At 38.5% G+C, this 27,845-nt stretch overlaps 1 protein-coding gene across 3 annotated transcripts in view; it reads right to left on the bottom strand.

The window, feature by feature from the left end:
• Nucleotides 1-27,845, bottom strand: part of LOC124139068 (pleckstrin homology domain-containing family G member 5-like) — a 242,894-nt gene that overhangs the window by 135,030 nt on the left and 80,019 nt on the right. The window lies entirely within an intron of this gene.

Genomic DNA, 27,845 nt, shown 5'->3' with positions numbered 1-27,845 from the left:
AAGCATACACATCCATGTTCAGGGCTGGTATTTGTTGAATAAAGATCAGGGTAGAGGATATGAATTGGTGATTTTCCCACCCACCCACTCCCAGCTCCTCTGATAGCATCTGTTCCATCAAGTCCTTAAGTAACTGGTTCCTGTTGAACAATGTTCCATGCAATGATCAAAGCAACCCCTATCGCCCTGGCTCATTGTAGGGGCAATTTTCTTCCTCAACATCATAAAATATCTATCAACAGTGAACTAGACAATGACACAATTTATGATTCTTACTTTGAAGCATGTCCTCCACCTTGATGCAAAGGTCAATCCACGGACAAGATCTTGTCAGCAGTGTTTATGATTTTTTTTTTTAAAAATCACTTAGTGTTTGTGTGGCCTACTTTCTGGATGTCTTGTTAATTGAGTCGTAAAATACAAATATTTCCCTACACAAACAAGCAGCAGCAGGCATTCAAGGAAATAACAAAGGCTACAGAAACTGGTGACAAATGCTATTGATTTAACCTTACAAGCCATAACTTCATACAGTTGTTTTAAATTTCATAACAAGCATGATTTATATATTCCACAACTGCAATTTGTCCAAAACATCTATGCCACACAGATTTTGCACAAAATGGGTTTCATTGTTGTTATTTTGTTTCTCGACCTGTTTATTAGAATTTGATACTTCACATTGGAATTTGATCCTTCACTTTGGAATTTGATACCTCACTTTGGAATTTGATACTTCACATTGGAATTGACAACTGCATGCCAATTTCCCCTTGCACTGATCAGTATGGGTATCAATTCACCATATTGTTTGACAAAATAATGAATGCTCCCTAATTCAAAATGTCTAATCGATGGTGACTGGATACTTTAATGCATGAATGCTTTCTTGTTGCTATTTGCCTTCAATAAGAATACCCTGTGATAGTTCTCTTTATAACAAGGCTTAGTTTTGTAACTGTTGACATGATGGGTAACATGAATAACCACAGAGAATGTTGTTATGGCAAAGAGATTTGCAATCTAACAAATTAAAATTTAATTCTGCTTAAACTGACCAATCAATACTAAGAATCGCTAAAATCACAAGAAAAAATACCCATATATACAAAATATACAATTTTGTATATTTGATATTTCCAAAATATACAATTTTGTATAGTTGGTATTTCCAAAATATACAATTTTGTATATATGGTTAGATTTTACCACTGCTTCATTCAATTTCCTCACCTCTTATAGAATGTTTCACATAATATGTGGTTGCAAAGTTTACTAATGATACCGAACAGTATAATTATTGCATGTGACAATAATGCTTTAATACTATTTTCATTATGACAACTATATGATGTTATGAAATAATTTGTATTTCGTTATGTTTTACAGATCTTAATAACAGTTTGATCAATATAAAATGCGTACGCCAGCAACAAGTAGTTGAAAGTAGTTTTAAACATTGATGTTTATCGTTCCAAAGCTCTGTTCTCCAGCTCAGTTTATCTTTGTTTACGAGAACGTTTTTAATATGGGCAATTTTCTTCTTTCGGGACATTGGAGCAGTCATAATATTCATAACATCATAAATATTAAGATTACAGGCAATTTTAACAACTTTAGTACTCCATGAACTTTTACATAGTAACCATTTTCTTCATCAAAGCGTTACAAGTACTGTTATTAAATCTTGGGGTAGTCTAAAAACATTAGCATGTAATGTAACAAACTGGGAGGAGAGACCCATGTCTCCATTAGTGGCTATACATGGAGGTACCGTTACTAACACCAAGAAATAATTTACCGGCTCTATTTTGGATTAGATTAACGTTTTATCCTCATATACCAGAGCCATAGAACATTACCGGCTCAACCAGACTTTCATACAGTTTCATAAAAAACATCATAAGACATACACCCAACAGAATAAGACAAAGCATGGCTGGCAGAATTGTACAACTCTTTCACAGTTTCACATATCTAGATGCTCGTCAACCCGTAGTCCCAGATAACGATATGATTCTACATAGACCAGTGTTTGCCCAGCGTAGAGGAATCTGGTTAATCTGTATCACTTAACGAGTGGTGAATAGCTTACTCTGCCCACAGTCGAGAGCAGCACAGTAATTAGTAGTTTAGACCAGGCGAATACACTGGTCACACTTGACTGGTCTGTCTGATGATTCGGTCACCTGCCAAATGGGATGTCTGACTATTGGGTGTGAACCTTACAGAGGAAGTTATTTTATGAATGCGTCACGTGTTTCAAAAGAGATGACCATTATCTAAGTAAAATACTTCTAAGATCATAAAGGACATAACATTTAATAAAGTGAAATTCATTTTCGACAAACTTTTATGAACAATTTTAAAACAGTGCGGGCAAATTCTATTTTCTAAAAGGTTTGGGGGGTTGTAAATCGTCCTGTTTCGATCCAGATCTAAAACTAGCTAAAATGCGACGGTGGTCCCTGTATTTAAAACATAAGGAGCAACAACGTTACGATCATGAAAGTTCTTAATGTATTGCCCTTAACGTTATGTTTATCGTTCCAAAGCTCTGTTCTCCAGCTCAGTTCATCTTTGTTTACGAGAACGTTTTTAATATGGGCAATTTTCTTCTTTCGGGACATTGGAGCAGTCATAATATTCATAACATCATAAATATTAAGATTACAGGCAATTTTAACAACTTTAGTACTCCATGAACTTTTACATAGTAACCATTTTCTTCATCAAAGCGTTACAAGTACTGTTATTAAATCTTGGGGTAGTCTAAAAACATTAGCATGTAATGTAACAAACGGGGAGGAGAGACCCATGTCTCCATTAGTGGCTATACTGGAGGTACCGTTACTAACACCAAGAAATAATTACGGGCTCTATTGTGGATTAGATTAATGTTTTATCCTCATATACCAGAGCCATAGATCATTACCGGCTCAACAAGACTTTCATACAGTTTCATAAAAAACATCATAAGACATACACCCAACAGAATAAGACAAAGCATGGCTGGCAGAATTGTACAACTCTTTCACAGTTTCACATATCTAGATGCTCGTCAACCCGTAGTCCCAGATAACGATATGATTCTACATAGACCAGTGTTTGCCCAGCTTAGAGGAATCTGTTTAATCGGTTATATCCCATTAGTTAGACATCCCATTAGTTAGACGTCCCAATTGTTAGACATGTTTATTTGGGCAAAGAGGGAATATACCTACAGGTGTAATGGATCAGTCCTAATTAGATTAAAGTACTGGGTAGGGAAAGGGGACTCACAGTTTAGGGAGTATATATGTTATAATTTCGTTTAATTAACCTAAAAATTACCTTACTCTCAGCACAGGTTCAATAGGCATGAGATTAACTATGTAAACTATGGAGTAGCTTAATTGTCTTACTGTATGATCAGTTGAAGGAGTTGAGTTTAGATTATCTACTCATAATAAATGATCTTGGGGTACGTATCGTTATCAGTATCGATATGGCTGGTTTAAGGAAAGTAGAGTATCTCACCTCTCGGCGTGGAAGTGTCATTAAATGTTAAGTATAATATTAAAGTATCTATTTAAAGCTGCTTTGCTTTGTTTGTCCAATCTGGACTATTCCATTTTAAAGTCTGAGGTAACAAGCATAAGGATTAGTGTGCACTCAACCGTTTAAAGTGTTGTTATAAGCTGTCTAACTATTGGGACGTCTAACTAATGGGAGGACACCGTTTAATCTGGTTAATCTGACTGTCGGAATATTATCTATGCATTATCCTGTCTAAAAATCTAGATATATTTACAATATCATGTATGCATTTTTGAATCATTGTATTCCGGAGTGGTCTTCATATAAACTTCTTGACCAATCCGCTTCATGTACATTTTCAGAAAACCATAACATAACATGGGAATACCGTTCGAATTTAGCCTCGCTCAATTTCCCTGTGCGCTGTGATTTTTTATTTATTTTTTTTAAATGAAAATTTTACAGGGACTAGCTGTGCTACCACACATGTTAAACCATTTTTACAGTTTTGTCTAATTTTAGCGATAATGAAAACTGAGTAGAGATAAGATATATTGATGAACAACGTCTTTATTACAGTTAGGAGCGACGCTTAGGTGTATGTTGTAACACCATTATCAAGCAAGTGATGTTGTTCATCCACAGATCTTATCCTCTCTCAATACTCCAACTTCTAAATTCCTCGCAAAGAAGATAATGATACTTGTTCTGAATCTTGCCATCGTACAAAATATTCTTCGCACAGTATTCAAGAAACAATGTAATATTAATATCATACTACGCCATGAATATATGTTGTGCAATATTTGAGAGGTTGGCGCCTGTCGGGACGGTGTGAGATGCTAAAACTGTTCTTGTATAGTCTAGTATCCTTTGGCTAGTGACAGCTACCACTGTTTATTCCCATTCAAGTTGCTAACGGTGTTTCATCTAAACAGTATTATGGGAACGGAAATTAAAACATTACTTCATTCGTTATGCTACCATTTTTGAATATATGTCCATGAGATTAATCTGTTCATTTTTCCGTATTTTTATTACGAAACTTATAGCTTTGTGTGGCACAAACGATCAAATAGTAAGATGACTACAATTAAAGGGCATTAATAACGAGAGGCTGTTCACATATATGTACATCATATATGTATCACGCGAATCATTTCTGATTTTACTCGACGTAAGAGCTAGAAACGTTACCTACTTCCGGCGCAGCGGTTCTAGATGTTGGCGCTATCTAGATTGGGTCCCTGACACATGCAGCTCTATTTGATGGGTGTATTGTACTTAATAAGCTGAACTTTTATAAATCTATTTTTTGCAAATATATACTGGTCACTCCAACTAATCATTGTTACTAAAATATATAGGATTGTTGTCTATAACGTGTCCATTCGTATGTCTGTTTTACGTCTGTTCTACTAATTATTGACACTAAGAAACTCGTACAATTTTTTAAATCATTACTAAACGTGTTGTGCTTGTCTACATCTGAATTGAAAAGTGGGAGAAAAGTTGCTTACTGTATTTTGCCGCCTTTGATGGTTCTGATGATCAAGATGACAACGTCAAATTCTAAGTGTTCAGGAGTCGATGAGGATTCAGGAGTTTTTGAATTGATGCAGAATCAAGGTTGGGGGTTATTATAGGCCTAATAGTGCACCACGTGATTTATGTCCAGGCCCCCGTGACATGCAGTTGTCATGTGACATGTAATTAACTAATTGAATTGCAAAAACAATTCCGACAGCAAATAACCGCATCCACAACAACAATGCGTGGATGCAAAGAAAGAAACCATTTTAAACCCCTTTCTGTATATTTGTATTTGTATTCCTTTCTGAAACTATCATTCTACAAACAGTTGTGTTCACCGCCCATTGTGATACTTCTACTTAAGAAAATAAAAAAGGATGTTTATTTAGTCATTTGACATGCGTTCATTGTAAACAAGGATTAGTGTGAAAGGATTACTAAGTTTGTCATCCAGTATAATGCACTTCCTCGATTAGCATAATTAGAACAGAGTTTGTAATAAGTTATATCCTGACTCCAGTTAACCAAGGCAGCTACATTAGTTGTGATTTATGAATTTGTGGAATCTTAATGAAAATAACGACCGCCTGTCACAAAAATGCAAACGAACATTGAACACGCACAGTTGCAGATTTTCCTTTCGTACATTTGAGGGTGAACGTGAACGAAGCCGTGCAAGATGCTTTACAGCGATTTGTCTTCAGAACACATATTGAGCTCAGGTAAGTTTATTAATGATGATATTTTCATCCATTCATAGATATGGCGATCATGAGCGCTGACACTATATGTATTCGCAATAGAACATTTGGAAGACTAGACACAAATTGAGTCACAATCAAAGAATTTGTTTAATGCAACAGATTTAAGGCATTGAAATTGTACATTATTATAAAATACATGAGTGTCGCTACGTCTCATGTCAAATACATCAATGAATTCTTTATAAAAAAAATTAATTTAATATTACTATGAATTTATAGCTAAAATTATGGAGTCTTGCATGTCGAGCCAACAAACTATAGTACATATTATTCACCTTGGAATTTCTGTTTACTGTGCTTGCGGTGGGGTCAACCCTATTCCCAAAATGGACAGTTCCATACTACTGCATAAAATATTAATGCCAATTTGGAGAAAATTACCAAATGAATGAATGCAAGTAAAACTTAATCCAGGGAAAAAGAAAACTGTTCAATATCACGTCAAAGTGTGCCCAAGTGCAAAACCTAATCTTAAAATGAAAGGACTTTGGTATTAATATTTCAGTCAGATTATGATATTGGCGAGTTAACGAGGTAAGCCCTATGATTAATTGTCTTAAATACCTTTCTGGTGTCCACCGCCGTGAACCATACTCAATCACTCAGATAAATAACCCCTTTTACATAAGTCATGAACAAGCATATATATATTGCCAATATTTTGCTCCCATGTTTTGGATAATTGTACCAAAGAAAAAGAATTAATCCTAGAATGTCTACACATTAATTCATTACGGACGCTGAAATAATGCCGATGAGACGTTAATTTTTACCTCGCCCACTCACTGATTACGGACTATTTGTGGGCCAATAAGAGGTACAAGCCACGTGAAAATGTAGAGTGAGACCAACGTAGCCATTACACCTTTTTACAAGATGGAAAATATCTTTGCTGTTAGTGATTACATATAAAGAAATCTAACCAATTCACAGGCTATACGTTGTAGAACTGAATGCAAGTCATTCCTACCTGATACCATTAATAATTGGAATAGTCACCGGAAAAAGAGGATTATTAAACTTAGACAATGTTATATTCAGTTAAGCCATGATACCAGATTTTGTCACTTTAAACTTCCATCGGCTTAAAAAACACATCTCAGATAACACATCATGCATGCTCTTGTGGCTGTCACAATGGTACACTGCATTAATTTTTACACATGCCCCAACTACAATATATTTAGAAACGATTCTATTCTAAAGGTTTAGTGAGTTTCTAATCAGTGGTTTATTGGAAACAATTTGAACAGTGCCTAATTTAGCTATTTTGAAATCGGCCATGTACATCCGACGTTCGGGTGGATTTGCACATATATAATAACTAGTAGTAAGACTTAATACATACTTTGAGACACGTATTAAGTATTAAAGAGTTAAATAACTTTTCTTAGGAAACCCCTTTCCATCAACCGCACTGTTGACCTATCTTTTTTTGTTCTGTTTTGATGTATTGATGTATTATTTAATACAATATGTATATCTCCCCTCATCCCAATGTTAATAAAAGGAAGCTTGGTGGGGACTTTTGGGATAAAAGAAATGAATACAGACTGCCATATTGTCTGAATGTCTTAACAATCACCGGGTGTGACCACGTAGACAGGATATCATTCGGGTTTCTCATAATTACTCCATGAGCATGCTTGGTATTGTAGCTTGGGGATATTAAATGTAAGTTTGTTATCAGAGGAGATTGATAGTGAACTTTTAGTACCAGTTAGATATGATATCTATATGACTTCTTTCTGTTTGACAAAGGATTAAGGGTATATGTGTGGGTAATCCTTCCACGCTGATGAAAGAAAGTCACTCTACTAGTTCATGTAATCTACGTCAAATAAGATCAGAACACATGCATTATTACAACATACTCAGGATACCAATAACAACGAAATGTACAAATTAACAAACATGATCAATATTATTATTACATGTTAATGCCATGTATGTAAATATAGCTATATAAACATATGTTTAATTTTTCAGCTTGTGTGAAGTCGTCCGTAAATACAAGAAAACGTATATTTTCCCAAAATTATATTACCCTCAAAAGGGCAATTATATTCATGTTACATTTTTTCAGTCTCTTTTTTAATTCGAATGACGTAACATTTATGTTACTTTGATTTTATTAGATCCATGTTGTTGTTACAGACCCAGGGATTGACTAGGTTCATTACATGTCATAAAAGTGCCGGGACATAATATGGTGGCAATACATTCTCTAATTAACACTTGTCACAAAGGGACGGGCAATTTGGGTTTGTCCTCAGGGAATGTGTTATGCAATTTGTGTATTCACGAAATAACATTCAACAAATTATGTACATGGTCCTGTGATGTAGGATTGATGCATTCGTACTTTTTATAAATAAATGAATTGCATTTTTTTTCTTAACCGTGTGCGAAATACGCATAATGTCGGAAAGCGCAAGTTAAATACTGACTTCATCCCAAAATAAATCACAAACCCTCTCTTATAATTTGTATATTATTCTATATTTTAATTATGTAAATCACGTTCCTGTCACTTTTAAAGTAGAATACGTTAGTCACTCAACCAATTCCATTATTATTTTCCCAAAGATCAAAGATTAAAGCAGTTATCAAGATTTATTTTCCATATCTTTAAAAATACTTAATCTTTACATTGAAACTGCCATCATGATGTATTATTATTATTATTATTATTATTATTATTTTTACTATTATTATTGATGTACATATGGTTTGCACCCAACCATGCGCGTGCCAAATTATACAGCGTCAAGCTTTTAGAGCGCCAACTAAGTTTTCCAAAGTAGAAATTAAGCCAAATGAATATATATCAAGTTTCCTTTTGCTAGAACATATGCATGCTGTTGTGTTTTTTCAAGGTAATCTTCGTTCTCGCATTGATAACAATATTTAAAGAACAAGTATTATAAAATATAATACGGGAATACATTACACACGTTATTTACGCATCCGGTTGCTCATAATACAATTTTCCCCAAGGACTACCGTTTTACAAAACGCGATTTTCCGCGTTTCCGCCGAGATTTCACATTATAACAATGTATATCTACAATGAAACCGACAGCTCAGAACAAACCAAATTCAACACTTTTAAGTAGTGATAAAATAGTTTTCATCCTCTGTGCAATCCACTCTGTTGGCATATGTGCACGAGAGCATGTTACAAAACACATCGCGGCCTCCCCGTAAAACAAATCCAAGCTCAAACACTTTCAATACAGAAGTTACCGCCAAAGCAATCGCCCCGACAGCTAATCCCCTCTGTGCATTTGACCATAAAGTCTACTCACATACCAAGCACCGCGCCAGGAAAAGTACCAGACGCCTCAACCGCCCACCCGTCAATATCATTGCAAGGACAGTATGTACTCCCGCTAACAGTGTGGAGTACTAATTAAACCTTCCAGTAATGTTACCCGCCACTAAATCAGTTTTTTGTAACTTGCTGATACTATTTTGCACATACAAAACATTTATAGAGCAATACATAGCAATTATCCTCCTTTACCAACATATACAAAGAAACACAGTGCTCAACTTAAAACACTTCAATTTGCACATATATCATAATTATACACAAATACATAATAATTATCTCCCTTTACCAATATATACAAACTTGTATATTTTGTATATATCATCTTTCCAATCTTGTATATCCTTTGGAAATATCATCTTTCCAAAGGATATACAAGCTTGTATATATGGATTTTTTTTGCAGTGAATGCACTTATCATACCTCCATAAATTTCTCAGCGAGAGAATAAATCCCTTATACCCCACCATGCGCAAGACAGGCTGCACGTGGATTTCTGAGAGCCAGAATAAATCCCTTATCCGCTTTGAAACAAACGCCACATGCTTTTTCCGAGTCAATGAAAGTCACATGACATAGCACAAATTAACCTCAACTCAATCAAACAGCTGTATCCTATCAAGTTTGAATTTGTTTTAATTTAATTAATGTGGCAAGCACAAAACACCATGTACCCCTTGTGATCTTGCTACAACTTATAATGTGCATAGGTATCAAATTATTACAGTCTTTATACCCCTGTGGGTAAATATCAGTTTGTATTCCCACGAACCCTCTAACAATCACCTACACACAAGATGCCTGTAAGAAAAGAACAGAAACCATCTTCCATGGTCAGATTATAGGGGGAACATGACAGTTGTCGTGTAGCATGACACGCTGGGCATGTTTGCTGTCAGATGCATGACAGTCATGGCCTGACCTCTTCACCACTGCTAGGTCAGAACGTAACGTGGTACCTTGTCACATGACGTAGCCGGGATTGTGCATAGAATATATAAGTCACTGTCGTGGCACAGTGGTGTTGATTACCATTGTCAGGGATGTGATGTTCCGCTGTTTTATCGGCTGTAAGCCATCTGATCTGTATGATGCTGATTTAACAGTTCATGAAAAATAAAGCAACAAAACCCTTTCCATAATCAGAGTGAGTGAGTTGGGTTTTAACACTGCTTGTAACACTATTCCAGTTATATCACAGCGTGTCAGCTCAATATGGGAGGAAAGCCCGAAGTGATGCAGGTCTCAGACGTTTACCACTTCGGTGAAACCCACAAACACGAGTATGGTGCTGACAAACCTGGAAACATAACTGGGGTGAACCGGGATTCGAACCCACAATCATAGGTTTCTGGCGTGCCAAAGGGACGCAACCCTTCACAGCGAATTGTGGCGCCTAAGACGACTAGGCCACCCCTGCCCCCTTCCATAATCATAAGATATCTGTTTCCAGCAGAGTCCATTGTACAATTCTACGACTATAACATAACAGGTGTTTACTAATCACTACCAAATAGCAGGAAATTTGGAATAAGAGAACAAAGAGATCAACCTTTTGATATTTGGGGGTAGGGGTGGGGTTGAGGGTGAGGGTGAGGTTGAGGGTGAGGGTGAGGGTGAGGGTGAGGGTGAGGGTGAGGGTGAGTGTTTTCATAAAAATGAATTGCTCAAGGAAGGTGGCAAAAAGTAACATTGCTTTAGGTTTATACATAAACAAAATAATTCACTGGTTGGTCCGACAAAAAATAGTGTTGCATGTCTCCCTACAAATGTTTTGGTTTCTTCTTAGAGTTAGTGAGTGTATTCCAGCAATATCACAGTGGGGGACACCAGAAATGGGCTTCACACATTGTACCCATGTCGGGATTCGAACCCGGGTCTTCGGCGTGACGAGCGAACGCTTTAACCACTAGGCTACCCGACCGCCCCGGTTTCTTCTTAGAAACAAACAAGAAACGTCTTGAAGCACTCAATATACATATTCTGTCTCTCACAACAATCCTAAAACAAATACCTTTTTTCAAATATCAGAAAACACTTCCTGAAAACCTGAACAATAATCTCTATTGACACATTACAGTCTACCAGTACATTTAGTGCTGTTAACATTTCCGAATGTTCTGTTCATTTTTTAAATTATTTATGTACGATGGGCCAAAGTTGATGCTTACATCATATCCTTTCATTTTGAAAGCAAATAAAACAACACTTTATCAAAATCCGGGATCTTTCAAGTTTTACATCTGTAACAACATGAATCTTCTTCAACCCATTTCATTTTGAAACTCTTACTAACACCCTCCCATTTAGACAATAATTCCTCGTGTGGCAACACTTACTGAAAACACATTTCATTCATAAAAAGGTTGAATTGTTCCTTTCACGTGATTTTTCTCTAAAAATTCAAAAAAATTGGGACAAGTCCTGATTGATATTTAAAGCAAGGCAAGTGTTTATTCACACTGCAAGGCCTCGTCTCATTGAAGGTCCATGTTTTCTTTGAAAGTACATCCAGAATACATTCATTATTGTATGATTACCGACCTACAATGAGGTTGTGTCAGAGTGTGGTCGAGAGGCTCCTGTAATGAACACAAGATCAACACATGACACAAGCGCCTCACGTCTCCAGTTCCGCAATGAACCGCTATCATTGTCCATGGTGTCGCACAGTTCATTGACGGGTTCAGGATGAACAGGCTTAATATGTGTCACATCAGAATAAAGCTTTGATTCTGTTTGTTCACGACGGACACCAAGGCAGTGATGTTCGGAGGGTTGTCTCATATTTTAACTTTTGTAATTATTTTTATGATATGAGGATTTGATTTTATGAAGTGAAGGCGTAGGGTCTTTCAACACCAACATCTCTTGTAACACAATGGCTGAGTGTTCTCCAGGAGATCCTTGTCCTGATGACCTGACAGAGTATAATCTTATCCCATAAAGTAGAAAAACATAATTCATGAAGGGGTTTGTTTAAATATTTTCACTGCTTGCAAATGTGAAATTTGATAACGGAGGACGCATATATGACATTTAATGAAACTAGCACAACTCCAAGTTCAAAACTCTCGACTGTCAAGGAAGGTACTTCAGTTAGTTGGGAACGTCAGGAGGGTATTTTACACTGCTTCTGAATGCATCCTCCTTTGTCCTTGTCCTTGTCCTTGTCCTTGACTAAGGCCAATTTTACAATGACCTTGATCTGTGCAAATAGCATAGTCTGTCATACAGACCCTGAAACAAATATATCCCAAGCAGCCCATGTAAGTCTATAATATTTGGCAAGTCTAGATTACTGCAGCTTCTGAAAATGAAGAAAGTCTCTATTTCATAACTATAATTTAACAACTGTGTTTTTTCTCTAAAATATGTTCATTTCAGAGAATAGATGTTAGTCTACAAATAGCAGTGTCTCTTGAATCAATTTCATTAGATTTTGGTTACAACATATAGACTTTAATTTCTAAGTTTGCCCAAAAGAAACTTTATTAGAAACAGCTGAATTAATTGCAAAAAGCACTTATCGAACAGCCCATATATTTTTTTGGTAATAAAGTCAGTCAAATAATTTGAAGGAGTTTATTTTTGAGAAAATAAATTCAAAATAACTTTTCACTGATAAAGAATATCACAAATAATCCCCCAAACCTTTGACAACAATCATTCACATAGTATTCACAGATACCATCAAAAACAACCTGAAATATGGTAAGGTTTCAAAGTATCCCAAATTAGTAACCGTTTGTCATTAAATCATTAGTTTACAATTGATAATGGACATGATCGCTCAATGTGTATGGAAATCACTGCTACATCAGCAATGACTCTGTTGTATCATGTGACCTGCCCGAGCACACTGACTCCGTGTGACAGGTAACCCAACCCCATCGTCGACCCTCACTTTCTACCCCACATGTCGTTACAGGTAACTCCATCTACCTAATCTTCCACTGATACCTGTAGTAAGACAATCTCGGATTGTTTCGGAGGTTTCATACACCTTGTCTGTTTACGGAGAATAATTTACTGTCTAATTTCACAGACAGATTAACATCAACAATATTCTTTCTGTTTACAGTTCAGACTCAAAGACTCCATTCCAAATTTAGATAATTGAATCCATGAGGTGAGATTTGCAAAAGGTAGTCTGCGAGTTTATGCATGGCAAACTGTAAAACATCATCATAATAAGTCATTTGTTTTTATATATATATACTTTCATGATAAAATAATAATATGATGTTTGATGTACATACAGCAATAATATTTGCATTATCATCTTCAAAAAAGGTGTTCTCTTTGAACTCAGCAGAAAATGATTATAACAGATATGACCTAGATGTTCTTCAAGATGCTCTTTGAATCCCATTTTAACTCTCTCTCTCTCCCTCTCTCTCAACCGATACTACTTATCCGAAATGATACTTTTATCCTAAAAACTACTATTTTCCTAACTGATTCTATTTTCCAATGTACAGACAGCTATTCTCCCATGTAACCAATGGATACAATTACCCTAAACAATATTATCACCCTTAAAACACAACTTGTTTCCTGATACTCATAATTCTCCAACACATAACAACTCTCCTAACTAATACTATTCTCCTAAACGATACTACTCTCCTAACAAATCTCCTATATACATGGACATCAATGATCACCCCCTCCCACAAGCCTAACAACACATTAGCACTATCTATACCATCAGCAGACATCGGATACGGCCATTAGCATGACCTGCTACTTAAAGGGACAGTGTGAGGGGGTCGAGTGACCTCAACAGCGCTGGTGTACTGGGGCACCTGGGCTATCTCTCGCCATCATCTGGTGAAGGGGTACGCGATGATGTGGAGGGCTATAGTTCACACATACCCAGTATGCTCTTGTACCTGGAGGTAGTGCTAAATCTGACTGGGTTAGCCACACAAGAGCCACCTCTCATCACCCAATACTCTGTATATTATTTACGAAATAAACGACAAGTGGTTTATTCTCCCAGCAGTGTTTTATTGTATGATAAACAACCCCCACTTGTCGTTTATTTCTCATATGAGATATCAACATCAAATATAGCCTCTTTAAGGATGTTAAAATATTGTATAAGCTTCATAAAAATATTTTCTTGTATTCAAATAATGATTACTCCCTGAATACAATTCGACCTCGGCAACAAGACTATTTTAAGAACAGGAGGGTTAAATTTGGTGAATATTCTCATAATTTTTATGTCGATTGGCTGTACCTTTTCTCCCAAAACCAATTGTCATATCTCGACCACTTTTGGATGCGATCGTTCGGCCAATGCGTTTATCAGCATTGTCGAGCTACATCTACAGGGAACAACTCACTAGACACTCCCCTCTACAAAATAATGTCGTCCAACTTACGTCTTCAAGTTGCGAGGGCATGTTCGAATCTCCAAAAATGACATCATAATAGAAAAATGATTTATTGTAAAATAAACTAAGCTTCGCTCTTCATTTCCTTTGTGATTTATCGCGTAGCTATCTTATATATCATGATGATGGAGAAAATGTATGTGTATACATACAGATGTGGAATATTAGACTATGGGGTGATGGGCCACTTATGTGGTTAACTAAGTCAGAATTTGTTTGTTTGTTGTTTAACCCCGCACTCAGCAATATTCCAGCCATATGACAGTGGTCTTTACATAATCAAGTCTGGACCAGACAATCCAGTGATTGATATCATGAGCATCAATCCATGCAATTGGGATATGACATGCAGTAACCAAGTCAGCAAGCCTGATCACCCAATCTCATTAGTTGCCTCTTACAACAGGCATGGTTGCTGAAAACATGGTTAACCTGGATCTTCATGGGTAACATAATTAGTACCCCCATCCTGCTACATACACCCCACACCCCTTTGGCACCAATATTGGGCCCCAGTGTAGCAGTCATAAAATTTCCAAGTCCCATGATGGGATTCGAACCACAGACAGTTTGATCCAAGGTTGGACGCCTTGTCCACATGACCAATGAAGTTAACCCCGTTAGCAAACAGACAAGTAGTCTGTCATACAGACCCTGAAACAAATATATCCAAAAAAGCCCTTGCAAGTCTATAATAGTGGGCAAGTCTAGATTACTGCAGCTTCTCAAAATGAAGTCTCTGGATTCCTTTTAAATATTTTAGTAAGATATTACAATTGTTTTGGTTTTTTTAAATATGTTCATTTCAGAGTTTAGATGTTAGTCTAGCAGACAAGGTACGGAAGGCTGTCAGCTGTGGGATGACTACACGCCTGGTGACATTCTCTTGAACCCTGTCGACCAAGGGACGAGAACAGCAGGGGGCAGATTAAGGGGAGATCATTACAAATAAATACCATCTCCCCTTATCAGCTTAAAGACGAACAAGGCCAAGGACAACTGATAGTGCTCGCAAGGTTGATTTAAGACCTTCAGACACAAGATTGTCCCTTAAATCAAATGCAGTGACATAAATGAAGTTAAGGATTGCCCAAAAGTTTGATGCATACAAGGCACTTAACACATGGTCTCATATACAAATAGATGTTATGCTTGACATTAAAAATGCTTCTCTTGTATAAAACATTCAAAATGCACACATACCAGGCCAAGTTGGTTCGTTTGTTTGTTTGTTTGTAGTTTAACGCCGCACTCAGAAATATTCCAGTTATATGACAGCGGTATAAATAATTGAGTCAGGACTAGCCATCCAGTGATTGACATCATGAGCATTGGTCAATGCAGTTGGGATATGATGACATGCATCAACCAAGTCAGCAAGCCTGACCACCTGGTCCCACTAGTAGCCTCTTATAACAAGCATATTCGCCTCTCAAGACATTAGCATGGGTTGCTGAAGACCAATTCTATTCTGGATCTTCACTGGTGGCCATTACAAAGGGGGTATGACAAAGAACAGAAATCCACCTGCTCGCAGTTTCATTCGCTTGTTCATTTGTTGTGCTATTTCTTTTTAATCTAACAAAAAGAAAAAAGGTTAGCTTATTCGTTCCTTCAATCATTCATTCATTTCAGTTATTTATTATATTTTAATATTTTTATTTTTTATTCACTGATGCTGTCTAATATGCAGTTTTAACTTTGGTAAGTTAGCTCAAACAGACAGTGCTGAAAAACCACGACATCATGTTCAGTAGGGCTGGGACTGGTAACTCGGGTACCCGGGTCGAGTAGGTACAGAGTAGGACCCGGGTACCCATAGGACTACCCGGACTCGTGTTTAGTCATGTGATATATTGTTTAATGACAAAAAAATATCTGGAACTCTATGGTAACACTTCAAGTCACTAATGTTCGCATTTCTTTCTGACTGTGCACCCATTCCTTCCGATTTTTCATATGGTTGAATAAAGATATAACTCAATTCAACTTCAGTGTATGAATGACCAGGTTGTTCTTAAAACGTTTGCCAGGGCTATGCTAAAGATGTTCCCAATCGGACATTTTGAGACATCTCCTGAGACCTACAGTGGGTACCCGGGTAGGGTCGGGTAATAGGGGGGTGGGTACCCGGGTAGTAAATTTGGACTCGTCCCAGCCCTAATGTACAGTATGTCTTGCACAGAACATAACTGCTGCTTTCATACATATTTTATTTATTTTTTCATGGCTCCAAACAAATTTCTATTACTTTGCCTAAAATTGAAAAATAATAAAAATGAAAACTAGTTGGATTATCATAAAAATCGCATACCGTATTGTGTTTTACACAGCAAACCAGATATGTTCTCAATGTGTGGATAGAGATGTATTCTGAACATATCAACAGTCTAACTAAGATGTCTCAAGCTTTGCCCGAATGTCCTAAACACCAGGCTCTCAGGACAATGCTGGAGTGATATATCTCACAACCTCAAAGTGAAAACACAGAGCTGTTTGTGTTAAGAGATAGCCTGTCGAATGAAATGTCAAACTCAGACAATGTTAAGAGTCCACTATGAAATGACACGTCTTAAGTAGATAAAGAATGTTTGTTTGAATAGTAAAGATATAACACACATATCTCTGCGATTCTAAAGTAGTCCACATTGCTTGGATACGCAACTGGTCTTCTGGTGAGTGAGTGAGTGAGTATGGTTTTACACCGCTTTTAACAATATTCCAGCAATATCACAGCGGTGGACACCAGAAATTGGCTTCACACATTGTACCCACGTCGGGAATCAAACCCGGGTCTTCGGCGTTTAACCACTAGGCTACCCGACCACTACAAACTGGTCTTCTGGAAGAACTCTTCTCTTATGCATGCCTAAGGGGCTCAATTCAGCACATCGCTTCAGACAACTAGCAATTAGCTGTGCGGAGTTGTGTCCCCTAGTCATGTCAGGAACCTATGAAAGTGGGTTCTAATTCCAGTTTGGCCTGATTGTTTCTAGGTTTGTACACATACCGTGTGAATGTGGGTTTCACTAACGTGGTAAATGTTCGATCTGTATCCTCCCACAGCAAGCTATATATCTGAAATCATGAGTGAGTTGGGTTTAACGCCGCTTTGAGCAGTATTCCATTTATATCGCGGTGTGGCAGCTTAATGTGGAAGAAAGCTCAAAGTGATGCAGGTCTCAGACGTTTACCACTTCGGTGAAACCCAGGAGCATGGGTATGGTGCTGACAAACCTAGAAACATTATCGGGGCGAACCGACATTCGAACCCACAATCATAGGTTTCTGGCGTGCCCAAGGGACGCAACTCTGTACAGCAAATCATGGCGCCTTAAACGACTGGGCCACCTGTGTCCCCTATAACTGAAATACTGTACAAAGCAGCATTAAACCAAACTCGCCCACTCTCTCGAATCTTATTTTCAATCTCTGGTCAAACAAGGTTCTTATGTAAATGTATCTATGCTAGATCCCTGAGGCCATATCCAGAGCTGAATCTCAACCACATAAATCATAAGATTTCTTAGGCCGAGAAAAAAATCTGCATAATTATCATTTCATGGCATATGCTTATATTCCTGTTGAATTTATGATGAGTATGTTAGCATGACAACGGAACTAAGATTCAGCACACAGCAGGAGGCTAATGCACCAGATCTCACCAAATAAGCCTTAAGAGTTTTAAACGTTTATTGACTCCGATTGCTATATTTTATATCAAAAGACACTTAGCCTACTTAGGTATGGTTCTCTATTTATCATCCAAAATCATTCTGCCAATTTTTTTATGTTTGTAAAGAGTCATAACCAGGCCCCCATTCCACAAAGCGATTTAGCACTATGACTGTCGTATGGGTGTTTCAATCATCTTTGCGCTACGCTTTGTGAAACTGGGCCCTGTGTCTTGAAATAAGTGATGTCAGTGAGTGTGAAAAAAACATTAATTGATTCTGCCTTGAAAAAGGTCTTAATTTGGCAAACTCTGCTATAAAGTAAATAGGCTGCAATAATTTTTGATGATGTAGGAAAAGATTGGTCCATAACTTGATTGACAGGTAATACAGAAACACTGAGGAGGGAGTGAGTGAGTATAGTTCTACACCACTGTTAGCAATATTCCAACAATATCATAGCGGGGGACACCAGAAATGGGTTCACACATTGTACCCATGTGGGGAATCGAATCCACATCTTCGGCGTGACGAGCGAACACTTTAACCACGAGGCTACCCCAACACCCCAATGTTCTTTTCCAAACTGCCTTTTCAAACCTGTGCCATCCCCTCTTAAAGTACCCGGTAGGTAAGTACTCTTGTAGGCTTTTTCTTTTTAATATAAGTCAATTGAACATCTTCAGACGCTGTTAAACAAAACGTCCAAGTAGGTATGCAGGTAGTGTCGATCTCACCAAATCAAACCCTCCGAGCCAACTGCAAGCAAGCAATGAAATTTTGCAACACTTTTTATGAAAGTGTAAACACTATCATGACAGGGAAGATATCGTCCTGCAGATCAACTGGCAAATGTTATCAGGAATAGGATTTAAACACACAAGCTTCACTCCAGGGCATTTGGCTGCAGACGATGTTTGCTTGCTCCCAACTTTCCCCATGTTTCATGAAGCATGTCTGCCAAACCTGTCGCAACTCAGGACCCGAGATATTCAGAAATGATATATCCGTCATGGATATATCACAGGTGCCATCTTTTTTATGTTTATGAACAAAATTATTCACGGTGGGATAATACAGTCAGGCCTACTTGGAACGACCTTTGGTGGCTCTAGGAAAGCCATTATCACAGCTCCAATGGTTTTCAATAATCACGATATCTTCGCATCTGTTCATGATTTCAACACTTTTTGCTGTGACAAAAGATGCATACAACAAAGGAACCAGTCAATGTGGTTTAGTGTTGTTGAATGGGTTCAAAATGTTCAGAGCTGCCACAAAATTTAATGTTTCCTAATCACTTTGTGTTGTAAGATCTTCATGTATGTTATTGAGACATGTATACAATAAAACAGAACTGAATGTGGAGATGAACGACTTGGTTTTATGGAGACAAGGTACAGTATAAACCTTTGTTGAGCCTGAGTGAGTGAGTGAGTGAGTGGGTGAGTGAGTGGGTGAGTGAGTGGGTGGGTTGGTTTTTTTTATATCTGAGTGAGTGAGTGAGTGAGTGAGTGAGTGAGTGAGTGAGGGAGTGAGTGAGAGTGATTTTAACGCGGCAGTATTCCAGTCTAATCACGACATGACAGCTTGATGTGGGAGGAAAGGCGGAAGTGATATTATAAGTCTATAGACATTTACAACTTCGGTGAAACCCACAAGCACATGCAGGTATGGTGCTGACAAACCACGAAACATAATAGGGGCGAACTGGGATACGACCCCACAATCACAGGTTTATAGTATGGCCAAGGGACACAACTGCTGTGCCTCAGACAACTCAGTAAAGCATGACCTTAATCTTTGATGAGTTGGGTATATTACTGCACTGACAAGAACTTCATTTCTAAGATGGAGTGAGTGAGTATGGTTTTACGCCACTTTTAGCAATATTCCAGCAATATCACAGCAGGGAACACCAGAAATGGGCTTCACACATTGTACCCATGTCTGGGAATCGAACCCGGGTCTTTGGCGTGATGAGCGAACGCTCTAACCACTAGGCTACCGACCGCCCCTCTAAGAAGGAGAAAAACCACAAGTGATGCAGGTCGTAGATAAAAGCCAGTTATATGAAACCCAAGGAAAATGGTTCAGTCAGGCAAGGTATGTAAGCAGAATGGTTCCACCATTCAAACTTACCACCAGCAGAACCAGCATGGCAACGCAACTCATCCCAGCAAGTTACGACTTCTTACACAATTGGATCCTACACCCTGTTCCACAAAGTGATCGCAGCAATAAGATGATCCTAACTCCCATCCTTTAACACAGAAGTGGAACAATCGTAGAGCTGAAGTCGCCTTGTGTAATGGGGCCCTGTTCCACAAAGTGATCACAGCAATAAGATGATCCTACGAGTGATCTGACAGGTCAATATGACGTCATGATAACACACACATTTCATTGGTTATTGCGTAAACGGGTGACGTCATGTAAACACCCACCCACGTGGGCCGTTTGACAACAAGGACGTAAGTTTTAATGGTAATAAATATCTATCAAACGATTCCAAGACTTTTCAACAAACGCGTAGGTCTTTGGTTTCAAAACCTACCTGCCATGTCGTCTTCACATCTTCATAAAATGATACCGCGGAATGTCCACGATATATCCAACGCAGTCCAACACAGAAATTATAGACGTTCTTGTTCTGAGCTATTCTAGATCTCCCGACGACAACGAATTAATACGTTTGTCGTGATGAATATGAACAGTGTAATTGAACACAAAAAAAACACTATATGTGTCACGGCAACAATCGTTACCCTGTGGTGTACGGTATATCTGCAGTTTATAAATAGAATTTCTCACATATACACGGTAATCGGTGATTTAAACAGTGTTTTTCTTCGTTCTGTTCGTCTTGCCTTCATCTGGAATCTGGATGACAACGATCGTGTAAAAAACCCTGGTAATGGTCAAAAATATTTTCACGTGATCAAAGTAGTTTTTTGTCGTTTCCGTGACATTTTTTCATTGCCCAGTAGCAATGTATTTTGGCAAAGTCACACTTGTCCGATGAAGCTCTTCGTGCCGAAGTAACTCGATCCGTGAAACTTGGCGGGTCCCAGTGACCCAGATCCCTCTTGATTGGCATGCCAAGTGTCATTTGCATAAGGCCATCCATATTTTTTGTATGTGTTTCTCCCCTCAAGCCTAAACTAACCAGAGAGCGGCCGGACGAGATAAAATATATATTACTTATCAAAAAATGTCTTTCAATAATTGTGTAAGTTATTTTATGACATTTAAAAACAAAGTTTAAACACCTGGTACTAGAATCTAGTCTATGAATTTGTTTATTATGTAGATCGATTCGCTTTGCTTCGGAAGCGAATTTTTAGTAAACAACGGAACAAAGATAAAGTTGATCTGGTTCTATTATAAAGTTGAGCTAGTAGTATATATTTTAATAGATCGGTGCGCAATTTTCCACAGCGGCAGCAAAATTAAGATACGAAAACATTATATTATTTTACGTCGCAATGGAAATAAGAATATTAAAATACGGACAGCCTCACAGACTTCGAAACGATGTTCAAATAAATATTTGTTCACATTAATTCTGTCATGTGCGAGAAAATGGATTTCAACATTATTTTCATCAAGCCTATTCAGGTCGCTGGCTGCACAGATCATCCTCTCTTGTAAACTACTTCGGCATGAACACGTTTTGTCGCGAAGCTCAAAGCAACAATGTTTCTCTCAGATACATTTTTTTCTCCATCAATGACGAGCGTCTGTCATAATGTGCCCCAACAACCTTCCTGGTCAGTTGAATTCAACAATGTTATACACACGGCCTCATTCACGGCTTCATCACAAGATTCCTTCCAAATACCCACCACGTGATCAGGGTTACGACCTTGGGATGAATTAATAAATTAATTTGCACTTTTAGAAAAAATTTTTTTTCGTGAATATTATTATTCAAAAATATCCTGTACATCGTACTTTGGGATTGCACTGCGGATTTCTTTTATTACTTTCTAAAACTTTTTGTTTTCCCCTTTCTGACCTCGCGATCTCCTAGCAACCACGCGCCATGAGTGCATCGAGTTGCTGCTTACAACTGACAAGAACTTTGCAATTTGTCTTCAATATGAGCAACAAAACATTTTCATGTAAATCCTAATTTGACGACGAGGTTTTCGAGATAATCAGGAAGCCTTTGGTCATTTCGATTGTGACATTGGTGACTTTATCGTGGAGAAAGTTCCAATTCAAGATGACTTCATTCCGATTCACAACTCGAATCGACAAGATGGCGCCTCTCTTCCCGCCCTTGCAAGTGCAACAGAAACTTTGACAAATTCAGTGCCGATTCTTGGGAGTAGTGAATCAGTGTCACAGCGAGATTTCATTGTGGAACCAGATGAAGCCGAATATGTATGTTCACACTTCTTTTGTCAACCATGCGTGACACGGCACAGACAATCGCAGTTAGGGAATGGTGCGGCCACCATGTTGCAGAAATTCGTCGATTCGAACACAGTGTTTCTGGACTGAGCTAAATAAACGAAGTGTTTGGAGAGATCGTAGATACTTGGACTTGAAGAAACGGAATTATACGTTGCAGCAAATGAAGGATTGGTGTGGACAAAACGGGAAAGGGATCCCAGATTGTATTTTAAAACTTGTGCGCGAAGTGTATCCAAATACCCCGAACAAAAAATACATGGGACAAGTGTGGATCTAATGATCAAACTCAGTTTTGTGTGTGAAAATTCTGTGAAAGATAAAGGAAATTCATAATTAAAGTTGTCTTGGAATAGGCCTATGTGTATTGGAGTTTTCGTTTATCGTAAGTACAATATTATCCGGATACGCCTTCTGTAGGCCAAAACATCAAGTATATTCAGTTACTTATTTACCAGTTGCTTATGTGCATTGTTATGTTGATACACGTAACATATTCATCTATTGTAGTCAAGCTGAGAAATATTGGCGCAACTTCTGGTGCTTCAAATTAGGCCCCTTCCTAAACACTAGTTGAAAAATCTCTGTAATAATTTACGTTTGATGAATATAAACTGATTATTGTGTGGCACAAATCTAACTGTTGAATGCAAATGACCAAAACTAAACAAATATCTGTAATTTTCGAATTGAACTGAAAGAATCGCGTCGTCAATTTCGTATTTAAGTATCGTTACTGTTACATTAACTGAAACTGATGTTCTGCTGCTGTTCTGCCGTAATAATATACAACACAATACACTTTGACCACAAATGCATTAAATGTGCCACATGTACACATGACCATGTGCTTTGCTATTTATAGCGCAAACGTAAATAAGCTCCGCCCACTGTGATCGATGCAGACGCCAAACACGATCGATTCGATTTTTTAGGATAAAACTACAGAAAATTTATTGACTAATATCTTGATATGGAGCCATTTGTTGCATCCATGGTTTTGTCAGTCATTGTTCGAAACTGAAACACCGCCACCTTGCGGGCTATTTATAGTCAGGGTGGGGCTTTAACACAGAAGTGGAACAATCGTAGAGCTGCAGTCGCCTTGTGTAATGAGGCCCTGTTCCACAAAGTGATCACAGCAATAAGATGATCACAGCAATAAGATGATCCTAACTCCCATACTTTAACACAGAAGTGGAACAATCGTAGAGCTGTAGTCACCTTGTGTAGGCCCTGTTCCACAAAGTGATCACAGCAATAAGATGATCCTAACTCCCATCCTTTAACACAGAAGTGGAACAATCGTAGAGCTGCAGTCCCCTTGTGTAATGGGGCCCTGTTCCACAAAGTGATCGCAGCAATAAGATGATCCTAACTCCCATACTTTAACACAGAAATATGTAATGGGTCCGTGTTCCACAAAGTGATTCTAGCGCTAAGCCTGTCTCAAATCTAAGCTCAAGCAGGTGAGTTACGGTCACCTTAGTGCTAAGATCACTTTGTTAAACGAGGCCCTGGGCCACTGGCGCTCCAATATGTCTTCATCATGACCTATCATTGAATGTTTATCTTTCACAGACTGACACATAATGGAATATTTTGTAGTTATCTTATTGTTGAACATCATGTCAAAAGTCTGCCAGATCGTAATTCCTCCTCAAATTGTGGACTCCCCCACTTTCCAGGCAAGGGCCCTTTCCACAAAGTGATCGCAGCGCTACGACAGTTTTAAGTCTATGTTAAAACATGGGAGTTATTATAGCCTTAGTGCTACCTCACATAAACCTTGAAGAGTTATCTCCCTTCAACAGAGACGCCCACAGGATCAATCAATTACCTAACATAAACAAACCACAAATCAAAACATTTTTAAGGTTACCAACCTCTCTCACCTTCCCTCCAACAGTGTTTGCACGAGTTAATGACCAATATCCTGACAATATGCCGACAATATGCTGACAATATTGCGACAATCAAAGGCAATCCTCCAGCAGGGCCTGATTATAACCCTGACTGCCCAACTCACACACCTCACTGGTTCCATATCCACATGACTGACTGATTGGAATGACAAACCAGCCCCCTACATGTATTAAAGATGTTTACAAATGTTCACACATGTGTAATTAAAGAAGGATATCTGGCATGAAATTGCCCCAGACCACAGAGGTCGTCAAGACTTGCATTTGTTTGCAATTGCCAATACTTTATTGCATATTTCCATAGATATATATTGTCTACAAACTATATTTTTCTTATAAAAATTAACTTAAGATTAACACAGTGATATTTTGTTTTCTAATGAGTGGGTTGTTCACATTGATTTCTAATTGAATGAGTTCGGTTTGACGCTGCTTCTAACATTATTCCAGTTATATCACGGCATATCATCTTAATATGGGAGGAAAGCCCGAAGTGATGCAGGTCTCAGACGTTTACCACTTCGGTGAAACCCACGAGCACGGGTATGGTGCTGGCAAACCTAGAAACCTAATCGGGGCGAACCAGGATTCGAACCCACAATCATAGGTTTCTGGCGTGCCCAAGGGACGCAACTCTACACAGCGAATCACGACGCCTTAGAGGACTGGACCACCCGTGTCCCCCACTTATAAAGATTACTTACAGATTGGTCTAGAAGTTGGTCAGAGGAGCTGGGCACATTGAAGACAGGGAAGAAAACAGGGTCAGTTATATGCACTGGTATGTCCCAAGTTTAACATTGTAAACCGAGATTATTAGCCAAGCATATTTCCGTATCATAAATACCACATGCTAGGTATTTGGCAAGGCTAATACATATTTATTTTCCCTAATATATGAAACGCAAACACAAGAGGTCAGTTACCTCGGTATCATAAAGTGTCAGTCCTTAGATTGAGTCATATTTTAACCTAGAAGTATCTAACAACGCGTGTCGGTCTGACGTTGATTAATGAATAATTTGCATACTCGTATATGCAAGAGGCCGACGTATGGTTCTCAGTAGGAAGTGACAACTTGGAGACGATGGCTTGCGGTATATACAGTTTTACTTTATACATGTAGATTTATACATACGAAAGACACTATGTGCCAGGTCAGCACATAGTGGTAGTGGTTGTTGTGTAGGTGCCCCGGAGCACCCAGCCTAACCCTAGCTAGGCTAAGGGTAAGGCCTTTCTTTTCTCTTTTTCTCAATCTCTCGGGACCAAGGTTTATACAGCCAAGGTCACCTGACATTTAGTAAGTAATAATTATAATATAAAACATACTTGCACATCTCGTTCAGGATGGCAGACGGTCGACGTACACAAAAATGGGGATTAACAAATAGGATTAGCATCTAATAAATAACAGCAATTAAGTGTTTCAAGGCATATAGATGTCATGGCTCCAGGGTAATGAGCCTTTGCAATTAAATGTTCTTCAGACAATGGGTGTCGTAAATCAGTCGCTATGATATATCTTTAAAACAGAACATGACTACACCGATAGACATGAGAGTGTCAGTAAATACCCCATTTATTAGTAAATGAATAAATTGCAAGTGGTAGCATTTGATTGGTTATGAAATTATTATTGTTGACATATTTGTTTATGAGACTTGACTTTATAATTGTTTTTAATTATCAAGGTATAACTGTAAAAGTCAGTGTTCACACTTTGCATAAATCCTTGTAAATTTATTTATTATTATTAAATGATTAGTTAAAAATATAGATCCTATGACCCTATCCACTTCATGATAAGGGATATTATCATTCAAAATACAGATCCAAATCTGTCTTTTTGGATCTGTCAACAAAAATCAAAATAAACGAAATTCAAGCAAACATTTCCATCCAACAAAACATTGAATTAACACTAAAAATGGGTTACAGTCGCTGTGTGGGACAAATGTCCCACTTCCTCAACAATGGCTGAAAAGTAAGGAGAAACATAAACATGATCTGAGTGTGAATAAACAAGGAGTGCGTGTGTGTGTGTGTTTGTGTGTGTTTGCTCGACAAGGACAGTATCCAATGAAGTTGTTCTATGTCAAACACAACGGCTAATGAACATAACAAGTGTTCTTTTGTAGTCTCAAGGTACATCTTCATGTCAACAGCAATATGTGTTAAACAAGATGCATGCATCAATTTGTGTACAACAATATGAGAACAACAATATGTGTAGAAAAATATGAGAACAACAATATGTGTATAACAATATGAGAACGGCAATATGTGTACAACGATACACATACAACGATATAATACAACAATGGGGTTACAACAGCACTACGAGAGGAATAATGACCTAGCACCTGACTGGCAGCATGGGTTGTATACTCCCCAGGGAGCTGAGAATGAAATCAAGTGCACACTCATCCATTGACTGGGATAATAATGCAGCACTTTGAGCATGTTTTAGCATGTGGATTTGGCACATGAGGTACTGAGGACCAAGTCTGCCCCGGAATCCCATGGGAGACAAGCATGAGGTGCTGAGGACCTAGACTGCCCCAGAATACCCATGGGAGACAAGCATGAGGTGCTGAGGACCTAGACTGCCCCGGAATACCCATGGGAGACAAGCATGAGGTACTGAGGACCAAGTCTGCCCCGGAATCCCCATGGGAGATAAGCATGAGGTACTGAGGACCTAGACTGCCCCGGAATCCCATGGGAGTCAAGTATGAGGTACTGAGGACCAAGACTGCCCCGGAATCCACTATGGGAGAAAAGCATGAGGTACTGAGGACCTAGACTACCCCAGAATCCTTGTGGGAGACAAGCATGAGGTAGTGGGGACCTAGACTGCCCCGGAATCCCCATGGGAGACAAGCATGAGGTACTGAGGACCAAGTCTGCCCCGGAATCCCCATGGGAGACAAGCATGAGGTAGTGGGGACCTAGACTGCCCCGGAATCTCCATGGGAGACAAGCATGAGGTACTGAGGACCAAGTCTGCCCCGGAATCCCCATGGGAGACAAGCATGAGGTGCTGAGGACCTAGACTGCCCCAGAATACCCATGGGAGACAAGCATGAGGTGCTGAGGACCTAGACTGCTCCGGAATCCCCATGGGAGACAAGCATGAGGTACTGAGGACCAAGACTGCCCCGGAATCCCAATGGGAGACAAGCATGAGGTATTGGGAACCTAGTCTGCCCTGGAATTCCCAAGGGAGACAAGCATAAGGTACTGGGGACCCATTCTGC

The sequence above is a fragment of the Haliotis rufescens genome, unplaced genomic scaffold (genome assembly GCF_023055435.1).
Source record: "Haliotis rufescens isolate VD_foot unplaced genomic scaffold, xgHalRufe1.0.p SCAF_13, whole genome shotgun sequence".
NCBI classification, from domain to species: Eukaryota; Metazoa; Mollusca; class Gastropoda; order Lepetellida; family Haliotidae; genus Haliotis; species Haliotis rufescens.
Note: the sequence above shows the minus strand (reverse complement) of the source record. Positions and strands in the feature narration are given on the sequence as shown.